Raw genomic sequence first — 17,285 nt, forward strand, 5'->3', positions numbered from 1 at the left:
GGTTATTTACATATTGTAGGAGAGTACTAGTTTTGAGATTGCATGCTGCTAAATCATGAGCTAGTGCCTGCCCAAACAGGTGTGGGCTGTTTCTGATCCCCTGGGGTAAGACAGTCCACGTAAATTGCTGGGCTGCATTAGTGTCCGGATAAAGGTAAACAGAAAGTAAAAGACAGGGTGTAAAAGAATGGTAAAGAAGGCATTCTTGAGGTCTAGGACCTGTAGAGATTAGTGACTACTGGATGGAGGGGAATTACTGCCTCATTGATTAGGTGTAAGGCTTGTATGAGGTGATAAACCTCAGAAGGTTTTTGAACAGGAAGGATGGGGGTATTGCAGGGAAAGTCCATGGGGATGAGTAAGCCTGGTTTTTGAGGTGGGTAATTATTGGTTTAAGGCCTTAGAAACAGACACAGTTACACATTAAGCAAAGACTTCACATATTATGAATTAAGAAATTTAAATGAGCACGCTTTACTTGTTTCAATTCAAATTATACTAGAGATATTTTCTGACAAAAAAAAAGACAAGACAGATTACTTACTAACACAGTTCAATAGATGACTTTGTTTTTTTTAAGTTTTTCGAGATGGCAGGGAGTTGCCAGCATAGAGGGGAGGAAGAGAGAAAGCAGACGGATGGACAGTGTGAGCAGCTGGATGGAAAGAAGGAGGGTCAGAATCTGCAGGAGGAGGAGGAGGGCAAAGTACTGGTGTGGTGCCACGTGGTCAGAGGAGTCAAAAAGATTTAGAGCTCTGAGGAGAGGGGAGGGGACGAGGGTTAGTGGAAGGCACAGTCAGTCTCTGAAGAGGGGTAAGGATAGGTTGAAGAAGAAAAAGAGATAGCTGAAGCCAGTGGGGTGGGGAGATGGGTCAAAGAAGAAAGAGAGACAGAGGTGCCAGTCTGTAAGGAGGGAGGAGGGGTTTAAGAACACAGTGGAGAAGGGAGGGGCCCCCGACCAGCAGGGGAGGAGAAAGAGAAACTGGTGAATGAGAAAACAGGATTTAGTGAAGGGAGGGGGCTTTCTGGAGGGAAGAGACTCCAGCAAAAGAGGTTTGCTGAGGGACTAGAGAGGGGTCCCGAGAGAGGGGTGCCCCGGGGGTCAGGCAGGAGGGAGAGAGAGTTGGGAGTCCGCGGAGAAGGAAAGATTAGGAGCGGAGGTTTTAGGTGAGATTTCTTTGGCCAAAATGGCCTGCATGTAGAACAGAAGGCACAGAAATTAAGGACAGGAGAGAAGGGAGAAGAAAAGCCTGCACATAAGGAATTTCTGATGCCCTCCCTGTCCAGTGGCAGAAATTGTCAAGATCTCTTAGGATATTGTAATGGTAGTATAAAGCAACCTGGCTACATGCCTAGACTTTTAAGAAAGTCTGTAGAAACTAGCCACTCAGAGTAGAAACTTCCCAAACTGTGAATTTCAGACAGTCCGGTGAGTCCCGTAGGAGTAGAGGAGTAGTCTCTGAGGCCTGAGATTGGGAGGAGCCCGTATTCCAAGAGGAGTCTGGCTGGATGGTTTGGACTGGGAGGAGCCCACAGTAGAGGATACTGGTGAGAGAAGGGGGCGTCCCGCCTTCAGTCACAGTTCGAGAGGAGAGGAGAAAATCTCCACAGAAAGAGAGTCTCAGACAAGAGGTCGTCACCCCAAGGCTGAGATCCCGGGATGTAGGAGAGTGGCCTGGCTAGGCACTTAGACTTTCGTAGAAGTCCATAAAGGAGTAGAGGCAGACCACTCGTAGATATGGGGCCCGAAGTCAAAACCGTCTGACCAGGAAGGGGTGTTTTTAGAGAGAAATTTGAAGGCCAACCGGGGAAGGGAAAGGGAGAAACTCCTTACCTTTCTCTGGTCCAGCAGGGGTTCAGGACAGGGAGAGATCGCTGGCCAATCAACCTACAATTACACGTCCAAACAGAATCAGGGAGTAAGCCCGGGACGAGCTGCCACTGCCCATTGCTTTTCTGGTTGTAAGTTTGGACAGCAAAGAGGGATCGTCCAGGCAGTTAGTACCCTGTCCCGGGTTTTGGCACCAATGTTGGAATCCATGGGAGTCCGAAAGACCAGAGTAACAGGCTTTATTGAAAGAAAGAAAGAAACCCTGCCGGGCACTTCTCCGGGGGAGAAGAGCACCAGTTACAGACTAGGGGCGAATTATATAGTGTCTGGGAGAGCCTGAGGGGATACTGAGGCAAAAGTTCTGGTATGTCCAGAATGCTCCTCCTTGGGGGGCTTGCCAGTTTCTTGGAATTCCTCTGTCTCAGGGGCAATAGTCCAGTGTAAAGCCAGGAGTCACGGCCAGGGCCACCACCAGAGTAGCCAGTCCCATGCAGGTTCGCATTGGATTCGGACAGTCGGTAAAGAAACCATGGAGCCAAAAACTGGTGGGCCATAGCCTTTAATCCTACCTTGCACCCGGCGGGCAAGTAAAAATACACACTGGGCTCCAAAACCCAGTCACACTCAGTGCTCACAAAGCCACTGACTTATCCGAGTTTCCTAGAACCAAAGGTTTCTAGCTCACCAACCTTATTCTCCTCAGTTCCCCATTTCCTTCCTTATCCCAGATACAAACTCTACACAAACTGGCATCTCACTCAGCACTCCGCCATCTTGGCTGCTTCTCCTGGCCTCCTCCACGTGGCCTCCTTTAGCTGCTGGCTCTACTCTCTCCGCTCTCTCATGCTAACCTCAGGAACTAAGAATCAAGTCCCGTTCTGCCCCCATTTTATAGTGTAGCTTAATCCAATATACAAAATAGGGTAGTCTCTAATACAAAGTCACTTCTCTGAGGTATGATTGGATTGTACCGCCCTACAGTAAAAAGGGTGGGAAAGGCTTAATCCCAAAACCAAGCCCCAGGTTCAACGATCTCCAACACACATTAATATCACCTGGGCGACTGCCTCCTCGTGTTATCTTTAACAAAGTGAGCATAATACATTTTATCCGCCCAACATCCAGTAAGGGTGAGGTCTGACAGATAAGCAGAACACAAGACAGCAGTTTGGAATTTACATATCTATCAATGCTCACTTTGTTAAAGATGGCACTGCCCACATGGAAGCCCGTCTCCCAGGTGATGATATTAGTTGCCCTTATGCTTGGAATAGGCATAATTATATTAATGTGTGTTGGGGGTGGGCTGTGGGCAGGCAGGATCCTTGTAGCCTGGGGGTTGGTTTTAGGACTAAGTCTTTCCCACCCTTTTTGATGTGGGGTGGTGCAATCCCATCATGCCTCAGATAAGTGACTTTGTATTAGAGACTTCCCTATTTTGTATATTGGATTAAAGGTTTTGATTTCTGCACTACAAAGTGGGGCAGACCGGGATTTTGCTCTCTCTCTGTTTCTGAGATTAGCATGAGAGGAGAGAGCAGAGAGGAGAGCAGGGAAAGACCACGTGGAGGAGGCCAGGAGAGGCAGCCAAAATGGCAGAGTGCTAAAGGAGAAGCCAGTTAGTGCAGAGTTTGTGCAGGGAGAAGGAAGGATATGGAGAACAGAGGTGAATAAGTCTAGTGAGCTAGAAACCTTTGATTCTAGGAAAACTTGGATAAGTCAGTTATTTTGTGAGCACTGAATGAGTGAGTTTAGTAGCCTAGTGTGTGTTTTTACTTGCCCGCCGGGTGCAAGCTAGGATTAAAGATGATGGCTCACCAGTTTTTGGCTCCGTTGTTTCTTTACTGACTGTCCGAATCCAATGCGAACCTGCATGGGCCAGGTGGCTGTGATGGTGGCCATGGATACTAGCCATACAGTGCTGCTGGACTTAAGAAAAAACACACACAAGACACAACATAGAGAATAGATGGGAACAGGGGACTCCCAGCCTCTAGGACTGAGAGCCTAGCCCTCTGCAGCCTCATCGTATTTATTCGTGTCTTTGCTCATCAAGCAAATTAGCAGAGCCTGGGTCAAATTTGCCTAGAATGGATTCAGGAAAATGGCTATAGTAATCAACTTCTCCCTTTAAACAATCTTATCAGTGCTTGCTGGGGCTACATTTGGCCACTGTGAATAATGCTGCAATAAACATGGGACTGCATGTGTCTTTATGTACCAATGTTTTTGAGTACTGAGGGTAGATACTTAGTAGAGGGATTGCTGGGTCATATGGTAGTTCTATTCTTAATTCTTTGAGGAGCCACCATATTTTCTTCCATAATGATTGTACTAATTTGCATTCCCACCAAGAGTGAATGAGGGTTCCTTTTTCGCCACAGCCTCTCCAACACTTGATATTATCTGTCTGGTTGATAATACACAATCTAACAGGTATGAGGTGGTATCTCATTGTAATTTTGGTCTGCATTTCTCAAATAGGTAGTGAAGATTAGCATTTTTTTCATATATATCTGTTGGATATTTGTGTGTCTTTTAGGGAGGATTGCCTATTCATACTTTCTCACCATTTCTTTTCTTTTTTCTATTACTTTTAAAATTTTTTATTAATTTTAATTTATTGTTTTGGGTCAAATAAGTTTGAAAATATGATGTATATGTTTGCTCGCTTATAGTTTGCATTGTGTGTGGGGGACAGGCTGTAAGCAGGCAGAGTCCTTATAGCCTAAGGCTGTTTTAAGACTAAGCTTTTCCCACCCTTTTAATACTAAGATCTTCACAACACTAAGCTTTCCCCACTTGACTGTTGCATGATGTGGGGTGGTGCAACATCCCATGAGGAATGTTATGAGGAATCCCATTTATCTTTCAGATGAGTGGCTTTGTATCAGAGACTTTCTTATTTGTATACTGGCTTAACAGCTTTAATTTCTACACTATTTTTGGGCAGATAAAATATATTATGCTTAATTTGTTAAAGATGGCGCTGCCCATGTGGAAGCCTGTCACCCAGGTGATGATATTAATTGCCCTTGCTTGGGATGGCCGTGATTATATTAATGTTGTTAGGGGAGGGCTTTCACGGAAAAAGATTTTAAAAGAAGAGATCACATTGTTCTGGGGGAAGAGGGATTATGTTCTAGGAGGAGAGCAGAGAGGAGAGCAGATAAAGGCCACATGGAGGAGAGGAGAAGCAGCCAAGATGGCAGAGTGCTGAAGGAGAAGCCAGTTTATGCAGAGTTTGTCCAGAGAGAAAAAATGGGGAACAGAGGTGAATAAGGCTAGAAACCTTTGATTCTAGAAAACTCAGATAAGCCAGTAGCTTTGTGATCACTGAATGAGTGGGTTTTGGAGCCCAGTGTGTGTTTTTACTTGCCCGCTGGGTGCTAGCTAGGGTTAAAGGTAATAGCCCACCAGTTCTTGGCTTCATTGTCTCATTACTGTCTGTCCGAATTCAGTGAGAACCTGCATGTGAATGGCCACGATGGCAGCCCCTGGCCTTACAACTATAAAATAAGGGAGACCAGGGGCTCTCTCTCTCAGTTCCTAAAATTAGCATTGCAGAGGAAAAGCAGCCAAGATGGCAGAGTGCTGAAGAAGAAGCCAGTTTGTGCAGAGAGAAGGAGATGGGGAACAGAGGTGAATAAGGCTGGTGAGATAGAAACCTTTGATTTTAGGAATACTTGGAAGAGTCAGTGGCTTTGGGAGCCCTGAATGGAAAGAGAAGTGTTTTCCCTCTGTGTGTATTTCTCATCCTCCGGGTGCGAGCTAGGATTAAAGGTAATGGCCCACCAGTTCTTGGCTCTGTTGTTCTATTACCATCTGTCTGAATTAAATGCGAACCTGCATGGACCAGGCAGTTCTGTTGGTGGCCGTGGTTACTGGCTTTACAATTGTGTTTATATGGATTGAAGTGTCCATTGCAGCCACTGTGAAGAACAGTATGGTGTTTCCTCAAAAAATTATAAATAGAACTACCTTTTGACAAAGCTATTCTACTTTTAGGACTATATCTTATGAATTTTAAACACCAATTCAAAAGAAGATATTCCTCTGCCCCATGTTTACTGCAGTATTGTTGATAATAGCCAAGATCTGAAAACATCCCCAGTGTTTGTAAGTGAATGAGTGAATTAAAAAAAGTGGTGGTACATATACATAATGGTGTGGTTTGTGACCCTAAAAAAGAAGGAAATCTTACCTTTTGCGATGGCATGGATGGCCCTGCATATTATGTTAAGTGAAATAAGCCAGGAAGAGAAAGACAAATATCATATGATCTCACTTACATGTGGAATGTAATGAACAAAGTGAACTGAGAAACAGAATAGAGGTAGAGGCAGAGTTATAGGGACCAGAGGGACAGCTGTCAGAGAGAAGGGGATGAGGGAATGGGATCAGAGAAGGTGAAGGGATTAGTGAAATTATATATACATAACAGATAGATACAGATAACAGGACAGCAAATCCCAGAGGGATGGGGGGAGGGAGTAAGAGAGAGGAAGACAAGAGGGTATAAATAGGAATATGGGGGTGGGGAGTGATGGTGTTATATTCAGTGGCTGTACCAGTCTGCGTTCCCACCAGCAGTACAGGAGAGTTCCCTTTTCTCCACACCCTCACCAGCACGTATTGTGTGTTGATTTGTTAATGAGCACCATTCTGACACGTGTGAGGTGATATCTCATTGTGGTTTTAATTTGGATTTCTCTGATGATTAGTGACATTGAACATTTTTTCATATGCTTCTTGGCCATCTATATGGCCTCTTTGAAGAAATGTCTATTCAGTTCTTTTGCCCATTTTTTAATTGGATTGTTTTTGGTGTTGAGTTTTAGAAGTTCTTTATAAATGTTAGTTATTAACCCCTTATCAGACGTATTGGCGAATATGTTTTCCCATTGTGTGGTTGGTCTTTTTATTTTGTTCATAGTGTCTTATGCTGTGCAAAAGGTTTTTAGTTTGATATACTCCTGTTAGTTTATTTTGTCTTTTATTTCAGTTGCCCATAGAGATAAATCAGCAAAAATATTGCTACAAGAGATATCAGAGAGTTTACTGCCCATGTTTTCTTCCAAGATGTTTATGGTTTCACGACTTAAAGTCTTTTATCAACTTTGAGTTTATTTTTGTGAATGGTGTAAATTGGTGGTCTAGTTTCATTTTTTCGCATGTACCTGACCAATTTTCCCAACATCATTTATTAAAGAGACTGTCTTTACTCCACTGTATGCTCTTACCTCCTTTGTCAAATATCAATTGACCATAAATGTGTGGGTTTATTTCTGGGTTCTCTGTTCTGTTCCATTGATCTGTATGCCTGTTCTTATGCCAGTACCAAGCTGTTCTGATTACAATGGCCTTGTAGTATAACTTGATATAAGGAAGTGTAATACCTCACACTTTATTCTTCATTTTCAAGATCGCTGAGGGTATTCATGGTCTTTTTTGGTTCCGTGTAAATTTTTGAAATATTTGTTGTATATCTTTGAAGTATGCCATTGGTATTTAATAGGAATTGCATTGAATTTATAGATTGCTTCCAGTCATGTAGACATTTTAATGATGTTTATTCTTTCCATTCATGAACATGGTATATGCTTCCACTTGTTTGTATATTCCTTGATTTCTTTTTTCAATGCTTACAAGTTTCCAAGTACAAAGTCTTTACCTCCTTAGTGAAATTTACTCCTAGGTACTTTATTTTTTTGTTGTTGTTGCAATAGTTAAGGGCATTGTTTCCTTAATTTCTCTTTCAGACCCTTTATTGTTTGTATATAAAAATGCCACTAATTTATGAATATTAACTTTATATCCTACCACTTGCCAAATTCTTTTATCAGGTCCTGTAGCTTTTTGACTGAGACTTTAGGGTTTTCTATGTACAGTATCATGTCATTAGCAAATAATAATAGCTTAATTCTTCTTTTTCAATTTGGATATATTTTCATTCTTCTTCTCTCATTGCCGTGGCTAGGACTTCCACTATGTTGAATAAGAGTGGTGAAAGGGGTCATCCCTGCATTGTTCCTGATTAAGGAGATTGCTTTTAATTTTTGCCCATGAGTAAGATGTTGGCTGTGGGTTTGTCATAGATGGCCTTTATTATGTTGAGGTATGTTCCCTGTATTCCCACTTTGCTGAGAGTTTTGAGTATAAATGGGTGCTGGATTTTATCAAATGCTTTTCCTGCATCTATTGAAATTATCATGTGGTTTTTCTCCTTCCTTTTGTTTATATGATGAATCACATTTATTGATTTGCAAATATTGTACCAGCCTTGCATCCCCAGAATAAATCCCTCTTGATCATAATGTATGATTTTTTTCATGTATTGTTGGATCCAGTTTGCTAATATTTTGTTGAGAATTTTAGCATCTAAGTTCTTCAGTGATATAGTTTTCTTTCTTTCTAGTGTCTTTACCTGGTTTGGGAATCAGGATAATGCTTGCCTCATAAAAAGAGCTTGGAAATCTTTCCTCCTCTTGAATTTTTTGAAATAGCTTGAGGAGGATAGGTGTTAGTTCTCCCTTAAATGTTTGGTAATATTTTCCTGTGAAGCCATTCGGTCGAAGACTTTTGTTTGCAAGGAGTTTTTTGATAACTATTTCAATTTCAGTTGTAATCAGTCTATTTAGGTTTTGTGATTCTTCAAGATTGACTCTTGAAAAATTTTATGATTCTAGGAATTTTATCTATATCTTCTTGGTTGTCCAATTTTTTGGCATGTAGATTTTCAAAGTATTTTTTTAAATTTTTTGTATTTCTGCAGTGTCAGTTGTTACTTCCTCACTTTCATTTCTAATTTTATTTATTTGAATCCACTCTCTTTTTTTTCTTGATGAGTCTGGTTAAAGGTTGGTCAATCTTATTTATCTTTTCAAAGAACCAGCTGTTGGTTTCATTTATCCCTTGTACTGTTTTTTAGTCTGTAGGTCACTTATTTCCACTCTGATCTTTATTATTTCCTTCCTTCTACTTCCTCTGGACTTTATTTGTAGTACATTTTCTAGTTTTTTTTAGATGCAGGGTTATGTTTTTTTTTTTTAGTTCTTTCTTGCTTCTCAAGATATACCTGTAATGCTATAAACATCTCTCTCAGGACTGCTTTTGCTTTGTCCCATAAATTTTGAGATGTTGAATGTTCATATTCATTTGTTTCAAGGAAAGTTTTTATTTCTTCCTTGATCTTGTTGTTAACCTGTTATTTATTCATTTGTTTATTTATTGTATTTTTCTGGAAGTGAGAAGAAAGGAGGCAGAGAGACAAACGCCTGCATGTGCCAGACTGTGGTCCACCAGGTATGCCCACTAGAGGGTGATGCTCTGCCCATCTAGTCATTACTCCTTTGCAACCGAAGCCATTCTAGTGCATGAAGTGGAGGCCATGGAGCCATGCTCAGCGCCCAGGCCAACTTTGTTCCAATGGAGACTTGGCTTACAGGAGTGAAAAAGAGAGATAGAGAGAAAAGAGAGGAGGAAGGGTAAATAAGCAGATGGAGCTTCTCTATTGTGTCCTGACTGGGAGTCGAATTCAGGATATCCACACACTGGGCTGATGCTCTACCACTTAGTCAACCGGCCAGGGACAACTATTCGTTATTTAATAACATGCTATTTAGTTTCCAAGTGTTTGAGTGTTTTTCAGTTTTTCTACTGTAGTTGATTTCTAGTTTTATGCAACTGTGATCTGAGAAGATGCTTGATATGATTTCAATCTTAAATTTGTTGAGAACTCTTTTGTGTCCTAACATGTGGTCTATCCTAGAGAATGTACCATTAGCATATGTATATTGAAAGGAATGTATATTCTGCTGCTTTGGGGTGAAAGGTTCTGAAGATATCTATTAAATTCAAATCTAGTATGTCATTTAAGTCTGCTGTTTCTTTGTTAATTTTCTTTCTTGAGTATCTATACAATGATGTTAGTGGGGTATTGATATCCCCTATTATTATAGTGTTGCTGTTGATCTCGCTCTTTATGCCCATATAAATCTGCTTTATGTATTTAGGTGCTCCTATGTTAGTGCATAGATATTTATAATGGTTATATCTTCCTGTGGATTGCTCCCTTTATCATTATGTAGCGACCTTCTTTATCCCTTACTACAGCCTTTGTTTTAAAGTCTATTTTGTCAAATATAAGTATTGCTACTCCAGCTTTTTTTTCATTTCCATTTGCATGAAATATTTTTTTCCATTCCTTTACTTTCATTCTATGTGTATCTTTTGTTTTGAGGCGGGTCTCTTGTAGACAGCATATGTACGGGCCCTGTAATCTTAACTACACAGCTACCCAATGTCTTTTGATTGAAACATTTAATCCATTTACATTTAAAGTTATTATTGATATGTAGTTGTTTATTGCCATTTTATTCTTTAATTCTACATTCCTCTTCTATTAGATTTTACCGCCCTTTGTTCTGTTTGCAGCAGGCCCCTTAACATTTCTTGTAGCATTGGTTTGGTTGTAATAAATTCCTTGAGGTTTTTTTGTTTTTGTTTTTGTTTTTTTGTCTAGGAAGCTTTTTATTTCTCCTTCAATTTTAAATGATAGCCTTGCTGGATAGAGAAGTCTTGGTTGTAGGCTCTTGTTTTGCATTACTTTGAATATTTCTTGCTATTGCCTTCTGGCCTCTAATGTTTCTGTTGAGAAATCAGATGTCATCCTTATGGGGGCTCCTCTGTAGGTAATTGACTGCTTTCCTCTTGGTAGCTTTTATTATTCTTTCTTTATCTCTTTTGTATTTTAATTATGATATATCATGGTGTAGTCCTCTTTGGGTTCATCCTTAATGGTACTCTCTGTGCTTCTTGAAATTGTGTGACTTTGTCTTTCATTAATTTAGGGAAGTTCTTAGCTATGATTTCTTCAATCAGGTTCTCTATCCCTTGTTCTTTCTCTTCTCCTTCAGGAACCCCTATGATGCGAATGTTATTTCTCTTCATGTTGTCACAGAGTTCTCTTATAGTTTCCTCAGACTTTTTGAGCCTCTTTTTCCTTTTGCTGCTCTGCTTCTGTGCTTTCATTTATATTGTTCTCTAAATCACTGATTTGGTCCTCAGCTTCATCCATCCTGCTTTTATTTCTTCTAGTGTAGTCTTCATTTCTGATATTGTTATTTTCATTTCTGACTGGTTCTTTTTTATGATTTCAATGTCCTTTTTAATGCTTGCTATCTCTTTATTTAGGTGCTCATTATGTCCATCCATTGTTGCTCTAAGATCTTTGAGCATCCTAACAATCATTATTTTAAACTCTGCATCTGGTAATTTGGTTATTTCCATTTCATTCAGATCTTTTTCTGGGTGTTTCTCTTGTTGATTCATTTGGGTTGTATTTCTCTGCCTTCTCATTTTGTCTGTGTATAGACTTCTCCTTTGGATTAGTTGTTTGTGTAGCTCACTGAGTCTAGGGTTGGTATTTGTCTGCCTCCAGTTTCCAGTTGTGTTGTTTTTAGAACTTCTTGGGTTGGCATCAGCTGCTGTTTGTAAACTTCTGTGGGCTATTTGTCTGGTCACTGTTCTTTTTGCTATTTGTATCGGCGTCTTCTATATCTTTACTGGGTCAGGTGTGAGGAGACTTTCCTTAAGATGTCACTCTAACAAGGGTTGTTAGGTCCTGAACTGATGCTGTCTGTATCTGGCCTCTGGATGTTCCCTCTCTGGACCTTCTTGGCTGGAGCATGGCACAGAACATTGGAGATTGTTACCTATGAATGACCCTTATCTACCTTTTTGGAGCAACAGGTGATCCAGATCCTGTTTCTGCCTCTGCTGAGCCCAGGTGCCATTGTTAATATCACCTTAGGCTGGCTTTTATCTACTTTTGGCCTGCAGGATGTTTGTTTAAATGTTCAGGTTCCCCTGAGATCCACTTTCTACCTCCTTTATTGGTGGCTACTTCTTGAGTTCAGTACTCAGGGATTAGGTAAGGTGTTGGATGTGGCTTGTCCCTTAGCCTCAGGTGTTATTTTATCCAGCCTTCTTTTTTCTTTTATTTTACTTTTTTAGCCCTCAGAACGGTGTGGCCAAAGGAGTCCAATGGGTGTGGCCTCTGTGTCCTGAGGTGTGGTCTGTTCGCAAGCCCACCACCACTCCTGCCACTGCCTTGGATGTTGGTGAACTGGTGTTGCCAGCACTGGCCCGCGGCTGTGATCACTGCAGCTTCCACCTCACCTCCCTGGGTGGGGCTGCGGGCACACGCCTGGACCCCCACTATGGCTGGCCCCTGGCCTCCGCCCTGCACCTGCGGGCAAGACTGCGTTTGCATGCCCAGCGCAAGCCTTGTTAGCACTGGTCTCCATCCCTTCCCTGTGGGCAGGAGTGTGCTCATGCACTGGGACCACAAGCCTCGGCTGGCTCCCCAGTTTTTGCCTCACCCTCTGCAGTTGGGACTTTGCTAGTGAGCTGATGCAACAAGCCTCTGCCAACTCCCTGGCTTCTGCCTTGCTCCCGTAGGCAGGACTGCATTCACATGCCTGGGCTGCAGTTGCAGCCATTCTGGGCTTCTGCCCCCATGGACCGGTATATGCTCCTGCGTCCTGCTGTTGCCCAACCTCCGGTGAGCGCTCAGCAGTGTGGGAGTGGCGATGTAGCTCAGACCTCAGCACTCAACATTGTATCCCTGAAGCCTCCCTGCTTCTAAGCGACTCTTTGCTCTGACTGCAGCAGGATTGCTTTCGTTTTGCTGGTGACCTGCATCCCTTTGCTGGTATTGCTGGTTCTAGGAAAAATATTCACTTGAGATTTGGGGAGTGACTCAGCCCAGTATTTAGCGTGGCTGTCTCTCAAAGTGTTTCTCCCTGTGCCTCCTAGATTACACTCTCTTCCTGCTACTCCAGTCATCTCAGCTCTCCCCATCCCCAAGAGCCCTGGGTGAGTGGTTGTGAAAGAGGTTTTATGCACGGTCCCTTTAAGACGAACCTGGGGTATGAAAAATCTGTCTCTTTCTCGCAAACACTATCCTGACTTGTTTTACAGCTAAATACTGTCCATAAGCATCTTCAGGCTGGGACTTCGGTCCTGGGGCCCAAGACACTCCCCTCTCTGGGAACTCTCCCCCCACCCCCCACCATGCAAGTCCCTCTAGGCAGCTGCTCACTCCCATGTGCTGGGCAGCCCTCTCCATGTTTGCACTTTTCCTACCAGTCTCAGTGTTGGCTTCTTTGGTGATCTTTGGTCATAGATTTCTCGGTTTAGCCCAAAGTTGGTTTTTCCAGATGATTATTTTTAAAATTAAGTTGTAATCCACTTTGGTTCTGGGAGGTAGAAGTTGGAACATCCACCTACTCCATTGCCATCTTGCCACTCTGTTTGTTTTTTTTTTTTTTTTTAAGTTTCAGTCTCCTTGGTGAAGTTCTCTTTTGTTCATTAATTTGTTTCTGAGTTCGTTAAATTGCCTATCAGTGTTTTCTTGGAACTCATTGAGGTTCTTTTAGAACTTCAATTTTGAATTCTATGTCATTTAACTCCAAAGTTTCCATGTAATTGAGATTTTTTTTAAATTTTATTTTATTTAATTTATTCATTTTAGAGAGGAGAGAGAGAGAGGAGAGAGACAGAGAGAGAGAAGGGGGAGGAGCTGGAAGCATCAACTCCCATACGTGCCTTGACCAGGCAAGCCCAGGGTTTCGAACCAGCGACCTTAGCATTTCCAGGTCAATGCTTTATCCACTGCGCCACCACAGGTCAGGCATTTTTTTTTTAAATTTACTCATTTTTAGAGAGGAGAGGGAGAGACAGAGAGAGAGGAGAGACAGAGAGAGAGAAGGGGGGAGGAGCTGGAAGCATCAACTCCCATATGTGCCTTGACCAGGCAAGTCCAGGGTTTCGAACCGGCGACCTCAGCATTTCCAGGTCGACGCTTTATCCACTGCGCCACCACAGGTCAGGCGAGATTTTTTTTTAATGGAGATTTTTCATTATCTATTTGAACTATATTTCTCTCTTGTGTTTCCATGATGTATGATTTCTTCCTTAATGGCATTTGAGAGTTGTGTTATTAAGAACCCTAACAAGAAGCAATTTTTTCCCCACTAGTTGTTACTTTACTACAAGTTTTGGCTCTGTGAAATTCTTTGCACAGACTTCCTCTATGGTAGTGATGTAGGCAGGGCCGCAGTCATGTTGGTGGGTAGGGTGTGTTGTAGAGGCTGCTTTGTAGCTGGCTTTACAGTTTTAGCTGTGGCGGTTTCTGGTTTCCGGTCATTCTTCCCCACATCTCGGAGACCAGGAGGATCAGATGCAGAGCACTTTCACTTCTCAGCAGAGAGAGTAGCCCCAAAGAGTCAGCTGTATGGGGCCTGCCACTGCCCTCTTCCTACTGTGTGGGGAAAGAAGTGGGATCTGGAATGCTGGGGGTGGGCACCTTTGTTTTCCCTGACACTGCACAGAGCATGCTAGAGTGCTGGCAATGGCTGTGGCAAATGCACGGTGCCATGTGGCCTAATCTTCGTAGGTGAAGTACCCACTGATGGAGCTTGCACCTCCTGGTGAGAGCTGAGTACTTTGCGCTCAGCATGCACCACTGGAGTGGGTGCTGTAAGGTGAGCACTGCCTGCACAGGTTGATCGCAAGCCAAGTAATGTGGGCAGTCCTTGTTAACCCAGCATCTGATTGTGCCTGCCTTAATTCAGCTTCTCCCTCCCTGCCCCCAATCTCTCTGCCTCTCCGGCTCAGAATAAAACTCTATCTTCCTGATGGCTGTTGTGTTCGCTGTTGTCATTTATGTATTGGACAATCTAAGAAATAAAAAGAAGTCAGTGCCCATGACTAAATAGTCAAGTATTAAATATTTTAAAAATTCTTTCAGCACATCAGTTGAAAATCGCTGACCTAGAGGAAAAGAGCTTTATACTGTCTTCCTCCTTTGCCTCTGACACAGAATTTTATTACGTGGTTGGATTTTTAGAAGACATTATCATGGATGACGAGTTCCAGTTACTACATGGAAATTTCATGGACAAGTACTACAAGAAGTTTAAAGACCGAGAAGAGAATAAAGTCACTTACACAGCTATTTTAAATGAATATATATATATATATACACACACACACACACACACACACACACACACACACACACACACACACACATATATATATATATATATATATATATATATATATATATATATATATACTAGTGAGAGAGAGAGAGGGGGACAAACAAAGAGGAAGGCAGAGAGATGAGAAGCATCAACTTATAGCTATGGCACTTTAGTTGTCATTGATTGCTTCTCATATGTGCTTTGTCCTTGAGGCTCAGCTGAAGCCAGTGACCTTAGCACTCAAGCCAGTGACCATGAGGTCATGTCCATGATCCTATGCTCAAGCCAGCAACCCCACGCTCAAGCTGGTGAGTCTGCGCTCAAGCCACATGAATCTGTATTGAAGCTGGAGACCTCAGGCTTTTGAAGGCTGAGTCCACAGCTTCCCAGGCCAGTGCTCTATCTATTGCGCCATTGCCTGGTCAGACTAGGATAAATATATTTTTTTCTGTAGAAAGGTATATTGAAGAACAGCTGTGGGTGTCAATTGCTGGAGTTAACATGGAGCCTTCACAACTTTTCAGCACCATAAAGATGAAGTGGTTGGTGACATATTTGACATGCTGCTCAAGTTTATCAATTGTCTGGCCTTTAAAGAATGTTTCTGGACTACAGAGCAGAAAAAGGCTGGGGAATGGCCTTACGCAGTGGTTTGGTGGTAACTTCATTGTGAAAATCATGCTCCACGTATTTCCAAGAACAATCTGCATCACTAGGTCCCACCACCAGGCAATGAGATTATTCTGGACATTGCTGACCCAGTATATTGGGAGAGGCTTCAACTAATGAATAAATCTTGGAAATAAATCTTGGAATAACTGCCTCTATTCTGCAACTCTTCATTAACATTATGTATTGATGGGTGAATACATAAAATTACCCAACCCTCTGGGACCTATTTCTCCAGAAAAACCTGTTAAGTAACCCTGGTACTCCTCCCCAAGTAGACACCTTTTTCAGGAGCTTCTGGAGTAAGTCCACATCCAGCATTCCAGCTTGAGGAGAGGGCCGTCCCCAGCATATATGCTGGTGTGTCAGTACCCACCATCAGCAGCTCTCTGTCCCAGCATGCTTTGCACAAATCTTCTAATGCACTCACAGCTTCTTTCATGCATCAAAGTTTCAGTCCTCCAGCCTCAATAGGGTTTTTTACTGTTTGGGAATATTTATCTAGGGTGTTAATCAAGCCAGCATCCTGTGTTGAGATTTCTGGAGCTCCTATTGTCACAGCTAGTCTTGGCTATAGGTATCAACTTCTTTTACCTAAGAAGTACATGTGAAAATTAATTCCTAGATTTACATTTGCAGAGCCTGTACCTGTCTTCTGCTTGTCCTGATGTTGTTCCACTGTTTCTAGAACTCTTCTATGCTTTTCGAAAAAATTATTTTTATTTATTTATTGTTAAGTGAGAGGAGGGAAGATAGTAAGACAGACTCTTACATGCACCCTGACTAGGGTCCACCTGGCAATCCGTCTGGGGCTGATGCTCAAATTAACCGAGATATTTTTAACACCTGAGGCTGACACTAGGACCAACTGAGCTATCCTGGGGTGACACTCAAACCAACTGAGCCACTGGCTTTGAGAAGGGAAAAGGGAGAGAAGGGAGAGAGGAAGAGGAAGAAAAGCAGATGGTCACTTCTCGTCCGTGCCCAGAGCAGAAATTGAACACGGGTTGTCCATATGCTGGGCCAAATCTCTATCCATTGTGCAAGCTAGCCAGGGCCAAATATTTTTTAGAAATTTTTATTTATTGATTCTAGAGACAGAAGGAAACATTTATTTGTTGTTCTATTTATTTATGCATTCATTGGTTGATTATTGTTGTGTCCTGACTGGAGATCAAACCCCCAGCCTGGCATATCAGGACAGCACTCTAACTAATTGAGCTACCTGGCCAATATTTATATAGATAAATACTCAGGCTAACCTAAGTGGATATAATATTGGAACTTCCACAACTGTCCACTTAAAAATCAAAGTATTATATGCTGCTGTATTTTGTTAATGGTATGAAAGCAAAATGCTTTCTAAGTTGGTGTTCAATTTTACTGGGCACCAGTAATGTGTTCTTTATGCTGGAAGTAGACTAAAGGTATCCTTTTCTCCTTTACTTATAGCATGTTAAGTGGGCAGATTTGCTTAAAATCCTTTCTATAGAAATGAGTTTGTTAGGTTTTACTGCTGGGGTAGGGATTCTGCAATTCTTTCTTCGTCAAAATCTTCCTACTAAGACAATGTTCTACAGGGCTAGCTCAGCAGGTACAGGAGACAGCAAAGAACTTACTGCTCATGTCTGCTTTGATTTAGTACCTCAGCTTAGCACAGAGATTTTCAACTAGTGTGACACAAGAATTTTTAACATTCAATTCCTGACTAGTCAGGAGCACTCCCTCTT

The 17,285-nt window shown here is 42.1% G+C and overlaps 1 pseudogene; it reads left to right on the top strand.

Moving 5' to 3' along the window:
* The first annotated feature begins 589 nt into the window (after positions 1 to 589).
* Positions 590 to 15,602, top strand: LOC136404203 (uncharacterized; annotated as a pseudogene).
* The last annotated feature ends 1,683 nt before the right edge of the window (positions 15,603 to 17,285 follow it).

This window comes from Saccopteryx leptura, chromosome 4, assembly GCF_036850995.1.
Source record: "Saccopteryx leptura isolate mSacLep1 chromosome 4, mSacLep1_pri_phased_curated, whole genome shotgun sequence".
In the NCBI taxonomy this organism is placed as follows: Eukaryota; Metazoa; Chordata; class Mammalia; order Chiroptera; family Emballonuridae; genus Saccopteryx; species Saccopteryx leptura.